Source organism: Lingula anatina, chromosome 2, assembly GCF_051362555.1.
Source record: "Lingula anatina isolate TDL-2025a chromosome 2, LinAna3.0, whole genome shotgun sequence".
Classification (NCBI taxonomy): Eukaryota; Metazoa; Brachiopoda; class Lingulata; order Lingulida; family Lingulidae; genus Lingula; species Lingula anatina.
This window is the reverse complement of record NC_141768.1, coordinates 87,482-99,529: the sequence shown is the minus strand read 5'-3', so window position 1 is coordinate 99,529 and position 12,048 is coordinate 87,482. Positions and strand designations below refer to the sequence as shown.

Genomic DNA, 12,048 nt, shown 5'->3' with positions numbered 1-12,048 from the left:
TGGGAAGAAATCCAGCGACATCCGCAGCCTAGCAAGGTCTGGCCTTTCTATCGACCTAATTGGAAAATCATATTATCCCATTTCCTCGCGAAAGGTAATTTATTTTTGCGATTGGCACACTTGTAAAGCGGAAAGGTCCCAACCATCGACAACGTGAAATGAGTCCGATCTGATAAGCCTGGACTGGTTGTGCCGGCAGACAAACAAACCCCTTCACATTTCTACAGATAACCTGTATAAGAAATACTTAGGTACATTTACATTAGTCAGAAATAAAAAAAAATCTGATTCCGATCTAGGAATCCCAACTCGAGCCGAGCCGACTACTGCCGGCAAAGCGGTTCATACATCAAGTCGAATGTGCAAGGCACTGACTCGTTTTCCCAGAAAATTAACCCGAATTGCTCCTTACTGGATTCGAGCCGGAATCACAACAATGCGATTAATGTGTAAACGCAATTTTGGGCGCACATGCTCGGTTCTGAATTAGGGCGACTTCCGTTCTTGATCGTTGCACTGTCCTTGTGTCCGCTCAGCCACTTAGTCGTGGACAATAACTACGTGGCCTGGGCTCTTATTATCCGACTCAGTAGCTCAGTAGTCATAAGCGAAAGAGCCGGCGGTGTGTGTGTGTGTGTGTGTGTGGGGGGGGGGGTTAATTGGGGTTACACCCCCAGTTTTTCTGCTATGGTACCCTCCGACAGAGGTCTCTGTCCGCCGCGGTACCTTCAGACAGTGGTCTCTGTCCGCTATGATCCCCCCTAACAGGGGTCTCTGTCCGCTATGGTCCCCCCTAACAGGGGTCTCTGTCCGCCGCGGTACCTTCCGACAGAGGTCTCTGTCCGCTATGGTCCCCCCTAACAGGGGGTCTCTGTCCGCTATGGTACCCTCAGACAGAGGTCTCTGTCCGCTATGGTACCCTCAGGCAGGGGTCTCTGTCCGCTACGGTACCCTCAGACAGAGGTCTCTGTCCGCTATGGTACCCTCAGACAGGGGTCTCTGTCCGCTATGGTACCCTCAGACAGGGGTCTCTGTCCGCTATCGTACCCTCAGACAGAGGTCTCTGTCCGCTATGGTACCCTCCGACAGGGGTCTCTGTCCGCTATGGTACCCTCAGACAGGGGTCTCTGTCCGCTATGGTACCCTCAGACAGAGGTCTCTGTCCGCTATGGTACCCTCCGACAGGGGTCTCTGTCCGCTATGGTACATGTTCCCCCCAGCAGGGGTTTCTGCCTATAAATGGAACAAAATTTTGTTTCAAACAACAGCGACTCCTGCCGAAGGTAGCCCTAGATGAAATAGTACGTTTTCACGCAAGTAGGTATTTGTTTCCGATAAGAAATCCAGACACTCAGGCTAGTTGTAGTTTGTTTGAAGGGATACGAAAATATTATCACTTAAGCCCATGCCGACTGAATTTATCTTATTTGTTTTCTATATACACGTATGTTTGGGAGTGTCTTATCCATGTTGCTGTCGCCCTGTTTACCTTTAATTTCGTGTGTACATATTTTTCAAGACAACACCACGCGTTACAGTGACAGATAAGAGTTATCCCCTGAAAGCTTCCTCGGAAATTGATCAACTCCATTGAAATGTCACTTTGCTGTTTATCCGGATAGATTAGCAAGAAAAAGTAATTATTTGTCGCCTTTGCAAACCCAGCCCAATTAATTTCACTAATATTTAATGCGATCGCCAGTTTCTGATCATTCAGTTGGCATATGCCAGCATTAAGATGAAGATTCCCTGCTGTCAAGTTCTTGTAGACGTTGTAGCCTTATGCTTGAATCGCGGCAAGATATTCTCATAATTGCCTGACGGTGATTCTGCAAGAGAAAAGCTTCTCTCTCTCTCTCTCTCTCTCTCTCTCTATATATATATATATATATATATATATATATATATATATATAATATCTTGGCTGTCGTATTTATTACTATTTACTATTTCAGGGAAAAAGCAATGGGTATGCATACTTTTGATATATATATATTTATATATATATATATCAAATACTATTCTAATCTGATGAGAGAACGTCTTTTGCAGACCCATTGCTTTTTCCCTGAAATAGTAATAAATACGACAGCCAAGATATTACTGAAGTTGAGTATGTTGTACTTTGCATATTGATAGTTCTGTTATCTATATAGCTGAATGTCTCGGGCGAAATGTAACTGTCTCATGTAACTCTAGAAAGGCGTTTGGTTTAGCGAGATTCAGTTTCTCCCACGGATTAAATGACCATTCTCTTCAATATACTTTGTCGCCCATAAATTGTTCCATATATGACGTCTAGAGGCCATTAGTATTGGCAAGACAATAAGATAAGTAAACACAATTATTTGTGCATGTCTTCGTCCAAGAACGCGATGGCGGTAAGTAGCCTTCACTACACCTCATTGCCTGGAGAGCCAAGTCACAGAGCCAGCGGCTTAATCTGGTATTGACGTGTTTTGAAAACACAGGACTTGTTTTCGCAAACACGAGGTTGGCTTTGTCCACAACAATTACAAGAGGTGCTAAACGATATTTGCTGGCACTAGGTAAACGTTCTGTTAATGATATACCCATGGGTCTGTTTTAATGTAGTACTGAAGATGAGCATCCTTTTCACTGTACAGAAAAACTTGCATAAATTATTACAATGTCAATTATAAACGTCACTGATTTAACTTTTAAAGTTTCCTCTGAGTGATAGAAATAAGTGCACATCACCTCACGCAACAGTGTCTAAACTGTCTCAAATTTTATCGATCGTTCTCAAGTTACACTCATCTTTACGTCGGGAACTTGTATTCATTACTCAACATTTTTTATTTATTGAAGGCATACTAAAGGAAATGCTAAAGTACAAATAAAAGCTATTTACCGTATTGTATTACAATGAAAGGTTAATAAAAACATGGAGGTCTGTTCACCTGTATTTATGTGGTAGGTTGAACAGTTTTTTATTACAGCTACGAAAGGTGAAGAACGACTCAAAGATTAGATCTCCATCAAATGCCAATGTTGTAGGAGAAAGACGTAAATCACTGGCTCGGAAAATTACTTTGTAAATGCCTCTCCAGATCCCTCAAGATGGGAGGTACTTGGTAATAAGCTTACTTCAAGAAAGCTACAATAAAATAAAATTAGCAAACGCAAATAGCAAAGCACTTTGTAATGGCTGCTACTGATAAGTTATCATAAATTAAGTTTAAGTACATTATCATTAAGATTTAATATGGAATGCAAAGGCTAATGACCGCCATGTTTAAAAGAAGAAATGGCAGTACAGGCGTGCTCTCCAGTAAGACTTGTAGAGACCGTCCCTGTCTTTGGACAGCAATGGTGCCCTGACTGTCTACTGGGACTGACATAGCCCCATAATGGGGGGGGGGGGGGGGGTATCGTCTGATTCACGGGACGACGCCTGTTTTATATGTAGCTGCTGGACTGCACTTCATTTAAAAGTTTTAAAGTTCCGGCTGCAACTGACTCTATTGAAATGTTGATAGTTTTCACAAATGTAAGTAACTGAACCTCTTTAGCTAACGAAGTTTATTTCTAAGGCGCGCGCACGCGTACACACACGTGCTGGCAATCGATGAAAATAACGTCGTCGTGTGTTTAATGAATCTCTGAACAAACTACTGTTATTCCACTATCGTAGAAAGATTTTGAACGTGTCACTAAAAAAAATTAATTAAAATAGTTATATCACCATTCAAAAACAGATTCGTCATATGAACGATGCCATTATATCTGAAATGCTTCATAACTTTGTGCTAGTAATGTTTGATTTGAGATGACTGTAATTTGATGCGCTTTTGTTCACATTGTTCAGTGATGGAAAAAATAGTTCTAAAGGTACATATGCTCCATATTTGTTGTCCCTGTCGCCATGGATACGTTTAGGTGTCTTTATTTTATGATATGAGTAAACAGGAACATAATAATTTATATTTCATGGTGCCAAATGATACATTGTAATCAATGAAGTGATTTGCATAGAGTCTGGTATATATTTGAATTTGACAATAGATAAAAATCAATAAAACTGAACACAAGAGCAGTATACCGACCATATGCTGTCTATAGGATGTCACTCAGTAAGCTATCAACATGGCGTCAACATTGCTCGTCATTAACAATACAAAAACAATCATCAATACATTTTTCCTTGTGATTAGGAATAGAAGCTGACACGCCAAATAAAAATAAAAATAGACACGCAAAACAGAAATCTAAGCATTCAGGCTATAGCGATGTACATCAGAGATTAACAGTAGTGAACAAACGCTGTTTTCAACGATAACGAGGTCTGGATGGCGATATCTGTTAAATAATGGACTGATATCGAAAACCAAATTATTGGACAGAAATGTGTGATAAATGATAATTTGAGATAACCTGTCCAACAATGTGTGTGTGTGTGTGTGTGTGTGTGTGTGTGTGTGCGCGTGCGTGCGTACGTGTGTATGTGCGTGTCTAATCTGCAAATATCAAAAGGTTAAAATATAATAATGCGAACATATATCCATCTTAAAATATATATTACAAAATCCATGAAATCAGAGTTGTTGTTGTCAGTTAAATCCACATTGTTAAATAAATCCAATGTTTCATAAGATATGCCAATGTAAACACTTTATTGAATAAAGAAGCAACAACCTAGTATATCGCTGTTGAAAATAAAGGGAGATAATAGATAGTTCAGGTGAAAGTGCTCAAAGTTTTGTAACATACATCAAAATACAGAAGAGATGCACCATAGTGAGGCTGAATACAAAGTGTCTGTGTGCTCGTGACATTACCCAGTGACAATAGAGAGTTCAATTACATTATTTTCACTAATATCCAACATTATGTTGGACCCTAGCACTAAATAACCATTAAATCTATAGAGCTGTAAAGAATACTCCTATTCTTAATGAAGCCTTGTATCATTTTCAGTCATATGTCAGAGGAAAAAGAACACATTGTGAGGTATTCTCTTTCAGTTCACTAACCGTATTGTGTAACGCTATTGCTTATCTGGGTGAAACTGTCACGGACCATAAAGAGAACACCATTGTGAGTGGGGGACTGTTTGAGTCAGAAAAGGTTTTGTTGTATGACGAAGTCAGACTCAAATGAACATATTCACAATGCTTAATGCCTGTGTACAAAAGTTAATGGAATTGAGGGTTATGTATAAAGATATTGTACCGTTTGGATGGTAACCCTCCGTGCCCTTGTCTTCTTTGATGTCCCCTGTCGTTAGTCAAGTTGTGACGGTGTCACACACGTTTTATGACGATCACTGAGACCAGAACGCTAGCCTCCAATACTTCCAACTCTGTCAACTCACCTGCATGCTGCTCATAACTGACTAGGAACGCTCTTCGTTTACCAGTTTCACTTTGTAATCAATATCATGATAAAAGACTGGTTATTTCGATTTGAGAGTTATGATGTTAGTAATAATAAGCGTATCTTTGAAAATCTCTTATTGCCTAATATTCAATTGCAAGATATTTTCAAAGACAACAAACATACTACCTCCTTTCGTAGATTTTGGAGCGCAACAAATGAAGGACTAATATGATGGACGCTCTTTTATGCTGATGTGCGATCTTTTTCAAAAAAAAAAAAAAAAAAAAAAAAAAAATTGTGAGATTTTACACACTAACCACTGAGTTTGAACATTTTCTAGAACCAACCCTGCCACGAGTCAGTAGTATTTAGAAAGAATGGGGGTGGATTGTTAAACGCAGCTCTTCAAATTCTACCTTATTCTATAGTGTCAGTAAATCTTAATTGTCATTAATAATGGCTGCACATATCTGAGAATAAAGTATCATTCACGTTTACAGCGGATGTATAGCTGGGTTAATCCCGTCATTATTGATAAGCGCGTATTAAGATCAAGTTAGCACCTGTCAGTCAAGTTGGCTCAGAATAGTTAATTAATACCCCGCTGGTAGCTCAACCTGTTGCTTTTGCTTTTTCATTTTTTAAGTATACATTGAGCAATATTTAAGAAGGGCTGTATCTTCTTTTAGTAACAGATGCGTTTTTCTTGATTTTATTTATTCAAGAGGTGCGTGTACCTCATGTAAGTCAAAAGGATCAGCTTGTCTAACGTGACAGGTAGCTCAGCTTACAGCTTGCAGTGTGCGCTGGATAATGTAAGTGAAGAACCGTACAAAAATGTACAATTTACACATGTTTTTTATATAAGCTTAAATTTAACTTTTTAGCTAGGAAATGTTTTAAGAATAGAGATGTGTTTAGGAATAAGGTTTGTAATCTTAAGTATTTGCCATAGTCTAAGACATGGCTTTGCTGGAAAACATATTAACGAACTAAGGCGCCTCGCCCTATATGTTTGGTAAGCTATCCTTTTCGAAAAAAGGAAAACTGATTTCAAAATTGTCCTGTTTCCAAGCCCAGATAAGTTTTGATTATTTTGCCAAGTTGTCTTTAGAAGCCGACTGCATGTCGAGTCAGACACAGCGCGATGGATATATTAGAATCAAGCAGGGCGGATGACGTCATGGCAGTAATTGGGTTGCATTATCGGAACATTTAAATCCACTTTTCCTAGTTTCTGTTGTGGCAACTTTGCCAAAATAGTATTTTATGTCAATATTTTTAATGTCAAATCTTACACTTCCCAGCACAAGAGATAAGATGGTTTACGAATTCATATACATATAAATACTCAAATACGTATAAACACACACACACACACACACACACACACACACACACACACACATTCATACAAGTGTTCACAGCAGCCGGTTTCAGATCTATAATAGCCTGCAATCTCATACTCCCGTTTGGCGTGTCAGCTTTTATTTCTCTAATTGACAGGCCAGCGAGTTTCCTTGAAAACAAATTACAGTGTCTCCAAAGTTGCATCGCATGGGTAAAACGAATAATCCCATTGCCTGTCGCTTTTTAAGTGCAGAAATCGTCGGTGTGCCAGCCATCGCTTGTAAAACAACTCTTTCCCATCTTCTCCTGGAACTTAACACACCGACCGGAAAGCTACATGTACGTCTATTTACAGAATTCGTGACCCAAAATGTTTTTCAAAACTTGTTGTTGAACGTGAGATCCTTTCTGAGAAACCCATGTATGTAGAAGAAGCTAGAACCCCCCCTGCAAAATTTACTTTTTTTTCAGGTTTCGCAGAAAAGTGTATCGTCTGGATTTTTTTTTACTGTAAATTACATGTGCTTGGCAGCAAAAGTGAACTTGAAAGTGAATTTGCAGCACGAATGAAATGCCAATAATCCTCACAGGCCTATGATTTTATTATTTGGCAGACAAACAGACAACTATTATTACATTCACGTTGATTGACATTCAGGAAATTGTCATTAGACATGTCTTCCCAAAGCCGTTCCAGTGGGAAGTATTGGAAATTTGAAGACGACCAGCGAAAGCGTGGCACGCTGTTCATTCAATATTTTAGCAACATAAACTTCTTCTTGGCCAACATCGCCTGCCGTTAAGTTGCTCGCCAAACATGATTATAACGTCCATGTAAACAGCGCTGAGACGCAAGTGTAGCGCGGGTTTAAGAAATAATAATAATAATTATTATTATTATCAGAATCAACCTGTGGCAATTATGTCTACAGAATCTTAAGAATCAACCACATATTCATGATAAATCCCCTGCGTGACGGATGCTCTGCAGCTTACTCTGCACCCCAGCAGCTGCTTCTGGATGAGGCATTTATGACAATATTTTTTTACCGTTGTGTCTGTTTCTATATAAAGTTGATCCCTAAATATTAAACCTGTGTTTGGATCGTGAAAGATTAAACGCTGCCGTCCCCGTTTCAGTTGGCCTGAAGGGGAATATCTGAGGTTGGACGACTTTCTATACTTCCTAAAGTTCAAGAGGTAAATCCCTCCTCGTATTTAGGTCTTATTTATCAACAATTCTGCCTACGAGGCGGACTCACTGACAACGCTAATTCCTTTTTTAAACGAGTAGGTAGAGAGGAATATAATGTATTGCTCTAGCAGGCCCCGACTACACGTTCAGTAATAAATGTGAATGAGAAGGCGACGGAAAAGGTTGGAAAGAACCTGTTGTTGTTGTTGGTGGTTGGTGGGGGTAGGGATGGGGGTGGGGTGGAATTGGGGGGGGTGGGAGTGGGGATGGGGTGGGTGGGGTTGGGGTGGGGGGGAGTGGTGGTGGGGGTGGGGGTGGGGATGGGGTGGGTGGGGTTGGGGTGGGGGGGAGTGGTGGGGGTGGTGGGGGGAGGGGGGCTGAGGAAGTAACGATAGAACTGCACATGAACGTGTCACCACCAGTACACAGATCTGTTGTGTAGTAATGTATGGGTGCTTGCATGCTTGCTGGTTGTTACAAATATGATGTAACTAACGTGAACCAAGTTAGAAATAAATTACGACCGTACTTATATTTTTATTATGGTAATATGGTGGCATAAATGTAAATTGCCATAAAAAACAAACTTTTCGAATGATAAAGATTTATGTCGGATTTACAGCTACCAGATAGCAACTCGGCAAATACTGAGGGTAAAGGTTTTATTTGAAATCTATGAAGTGGAACAATGAAGGGGAGATTGAATGTTTTATACTAAATCATTATGCTAACATTTGCCATTTAGATTAGACAGGATTTTCATACTGTGGCAAGACATATGAAAAAAGAAAAAAAAAACATCTATTTAGATTGACGGTGTTCGGCGCTGGCTACACCAAGTTAGAAGAGGAGTTTTACACTGATAAGGGCCTTTACTCAGCATGTCAGATTACACAGTTCTTTTTTATATAAAACCTTCAGCAGTGTGATTTTGAACATTATGGGTCGTTGCTTGAAGGAGCTGCATTAGGCGCTAAACAGGAAACGATATTTAAGATGCAACGAAGTTGCTTATGTTCATGCAGGTACTTTGAAGGCGTCTTCAGACTTAAACCTCTACCGGTTTGGGTCTGAAACGCGCCACTGGACGATCATTTTAAGGAAGAAATAACGGATGGGTTTGAGGTGCATTGTGCTTCCTTAAGTAGACCGTCGACTGCAGAGGTACATGTACAATGTATACCACACAGGTCCGTAGCCAGCAATTTCAAAAGGGGGGTTCTTTTTCTGAAAAAGTGGACCTTTTCCCATAAAAACTTCGTATACCTGGATCAAATTTTACCCAGAGTGGACCTTTTCCCAGCAAAAGGGGCGGTTCTTTCGAACCCCCCGAACCCCCCTGGCTACGGGCCTGCCACACGACATCAGACACTGAAACTGAAAAAGGACGTGTTTTAAACCAGAACTGGTCCCAGTAGAATGTCCAGCATTCCTTCGGATGTAGGCATAGTTATCTGATTTTTGTACTAGTGAAGTGAAAAGAAGAAAATGATTTTCTCTCTGGCTGGCTGTCTTTACTCCAGTTGATCTATTTCTGGCAGTTGGCACATTTGTCTGTGCGCATCTTGGTCGTTTTATGGTATAAGAGCCTTTTCAAGATGTCTGTAAATATCAAAATTTTATTAAGAAACGGTCCGGTTTAAGGCGAGGCCCTAGGTGCTTGTTTTCTCGTTGATTTTCTCCTCCAAAACATGACAGATTTATTGAATGTCAGTCATCTTTTTGTTTGACATAGAGAGACACATGTAATTGTAGAATACACCCACCTTTTTTTTTTGAGGCTCTAAAAAGCGACACGCGTACGGTGCAAATTGCAGTTTTTATTATCAACTTAGTGAGTAGTGATATAGGTGTCGCTACTGGTCATTTTTACTTGGCAAATGAAGATCTATTGGGTTTAAGTGCATGTCAGCGATTAGGAAGACAACTTTGCAATTAACGGATAGATTTGTCGATCTTTGAATAATAGCGTTAAGCAATCTATCAGCGTCCCACGTGCCCATGCAGTGGCACTGAATTCTCTTCATTTGTTGTCAGACTTGGATGCTAAAGTGGACAACTTTCTTATTTTTTCATCTGTGCAGCTACATATACTAGTGATGCGACTTATAGTTGTCATTCTCTGATTATTTATTATCTAAATCTTGTGGTTTAAAAGACTAATACTCATCAGGTGTAGTCTATCGTGTTTTTTTCATGCCTTTCTTTGTCGGCCATCATATCTCTCCTAGAAGACAACAATTGGGCTCGCCTAGATCATTATGAAATTTCGCTTGGTGCCAATGTTATTTAAAAAATAAATAAATGAATAAATGCGTAAAATTACCACAAGATGTTTAGCAGTTTGCAACCAACTGTTCAATCTGCGCAATGGGTAAATGAGTATGATAGCAAATCCAGAATCACATGAAAGATAAAACAGCAAATTTATAAAGCTGGATGTTACTCCTCGTAGGTTTTATATTTGAATCCTCTAATGACAGCTTGGTTTGATACATGTGTCAAAAGCAACAATACTTTACAGCTTTACTAAATACTCTCAGGATGAGCCTGCTTACAGCACCGTTTGCAACTTAAATGTTTTCTAAACGACTCCCGCCGTTTGAGTGCACTCATCAGATGTGCAGTCCCTGAGTAGAATGGTGAATACGGTAAGTGGGTAAGCGGGTTGACGGAGCGATGGCGCAGACTCGCTACGTCATCCTGACGTCAGTTTCCTGAGCCAATGCAAAAACGCTTAAAAATAAAACTGCGATAAATACAATATTAACCATTAATTAAGGAGACCACGGGGTAGAAATAATTAAAAAAATATTTGTTTTTCAATGAACAGGAAATGTTTTCCTTTAAATACCGCGGTAGGACGCATTCTTTCTCTTGATGAGTAGGACTCGCCGAAAATGGACTCCTTACTGGTCATTATGATACAGAAAAATAATGAAAATAGTCACTCAGCAGTATTTTGATTTTTCATTATCTTTAAGCATAAATATTACAGCAGCTTTATTTCGTTTTTTTTTTTTTCATTAAAAAAGGTAGGTCAGCTTTTTTTGTTGATTAGATAGGGATTTAACACAACATCGGTTTAACTTGTAAAATATGACATTCTAGCCTTTTTTAAACTGCTAGTCTTGATACGAGTGCATATGAGCAGTGGGATTTCCAGGAAAAGTCGACTGTTTTCAGAGGAGAGCGCAGTTCAAACCGTGTATCTTAACTTCTCTCTCAGGCCGGACACCAAACATCGATTTCTGCCTCAGGTTTTAGTGCTCACCTGCACTTAAAGCGTCTCATCGACTTCATATCTTAATGAAATATTGCCGGAAGTACACGAAGTCTGGGCTTATAATAATGGAGTGGCAACTTAATTACAAACCTACTGATTTCTGTTTAATTAGTCAAGATGAACTGAATTAATGCAAAAACATGTGTGAACAGTCTGAACAGTGATGTGTAGTGGGACGTTAAATTAGCGTTCTGCACGCTAGCGAGCACGAGGCAGCACAAACACATAGTCTTATGATAATATGTGTCAATAGTTGGTCTGAAATAATGCCACAATTTTAGACAGTTTCAAAGCATCTTGCGGTTAACCCTGCAGTGGTAGACGAAATATGTAACATCCACATCTAGGGCACTGACATTAACAAGACCCGACTTAAGTTTATTTTGTTGTAGCCAATATACTAGTACAACCTAAGTTTATTTTGTTGTAACCAATATACTAGTAAGTTACAGAATCCAATATCTCCTTCTTAGTTTTCTTTCCGATATTATGCTTGTCAAAGGTAACATCCAGCTGTAGAGTTGTCACTTTGCCTGGCGTCTGTCTTCCAGAAAAAAAAACTCGCGGCTACAGACGTCATACGCTATATAAAACTATCTGCAGATTTCGCCTATCTCTCTTTTATCCTAATCCTACTAGCAGACCTATTAGACGCTGTAATCTCGTCATACGCGGAGTTAACCTCCACGATGCTTACTTATAGCTCTTTCTTGACGCAAAGTCTTTCTACTCGAAATTATTTATTGCTACTTCAGAGGAGGACGCCCGGAAAACACAGGTCACCCGCGTCCCATTCAGCTTACCTGCCTATCTCGGGTGTAAGAACGGGCAAATATTTACCCGGGGTTGACACAATAGGTAGATTGCAGCGGAA

General features: G+C 39.8%; 1 protein-coding gene across 2 annotated transcripts in view; it reads left to right on the top strand.

Annotated features, from left to right (window-relative positions):
- Positions 1–12,048, top strand: part of LOC147763282 (cGMP-dependent protein kinase 1-like) — a 65,236-nt gene that overhangs the window by 2,287 nt on the left and 50,901 nt on the right. The window contains exon 1 of one of the 2 annotated variants that reach the window (XM_087004506.1): positions 6,033–6,158. The exons of the other annotated variant lie outside the window; for it this stretch is intronic. The gene's annotated coding sequence lies outside the window, so the exon portion shown is untranslated. Of the gene's footprint in view, positions 1–6,032; positions 6,159–12,048 lie in introns of those variants that run through there. 2 annotated transcript variants of the gene reach the window in all.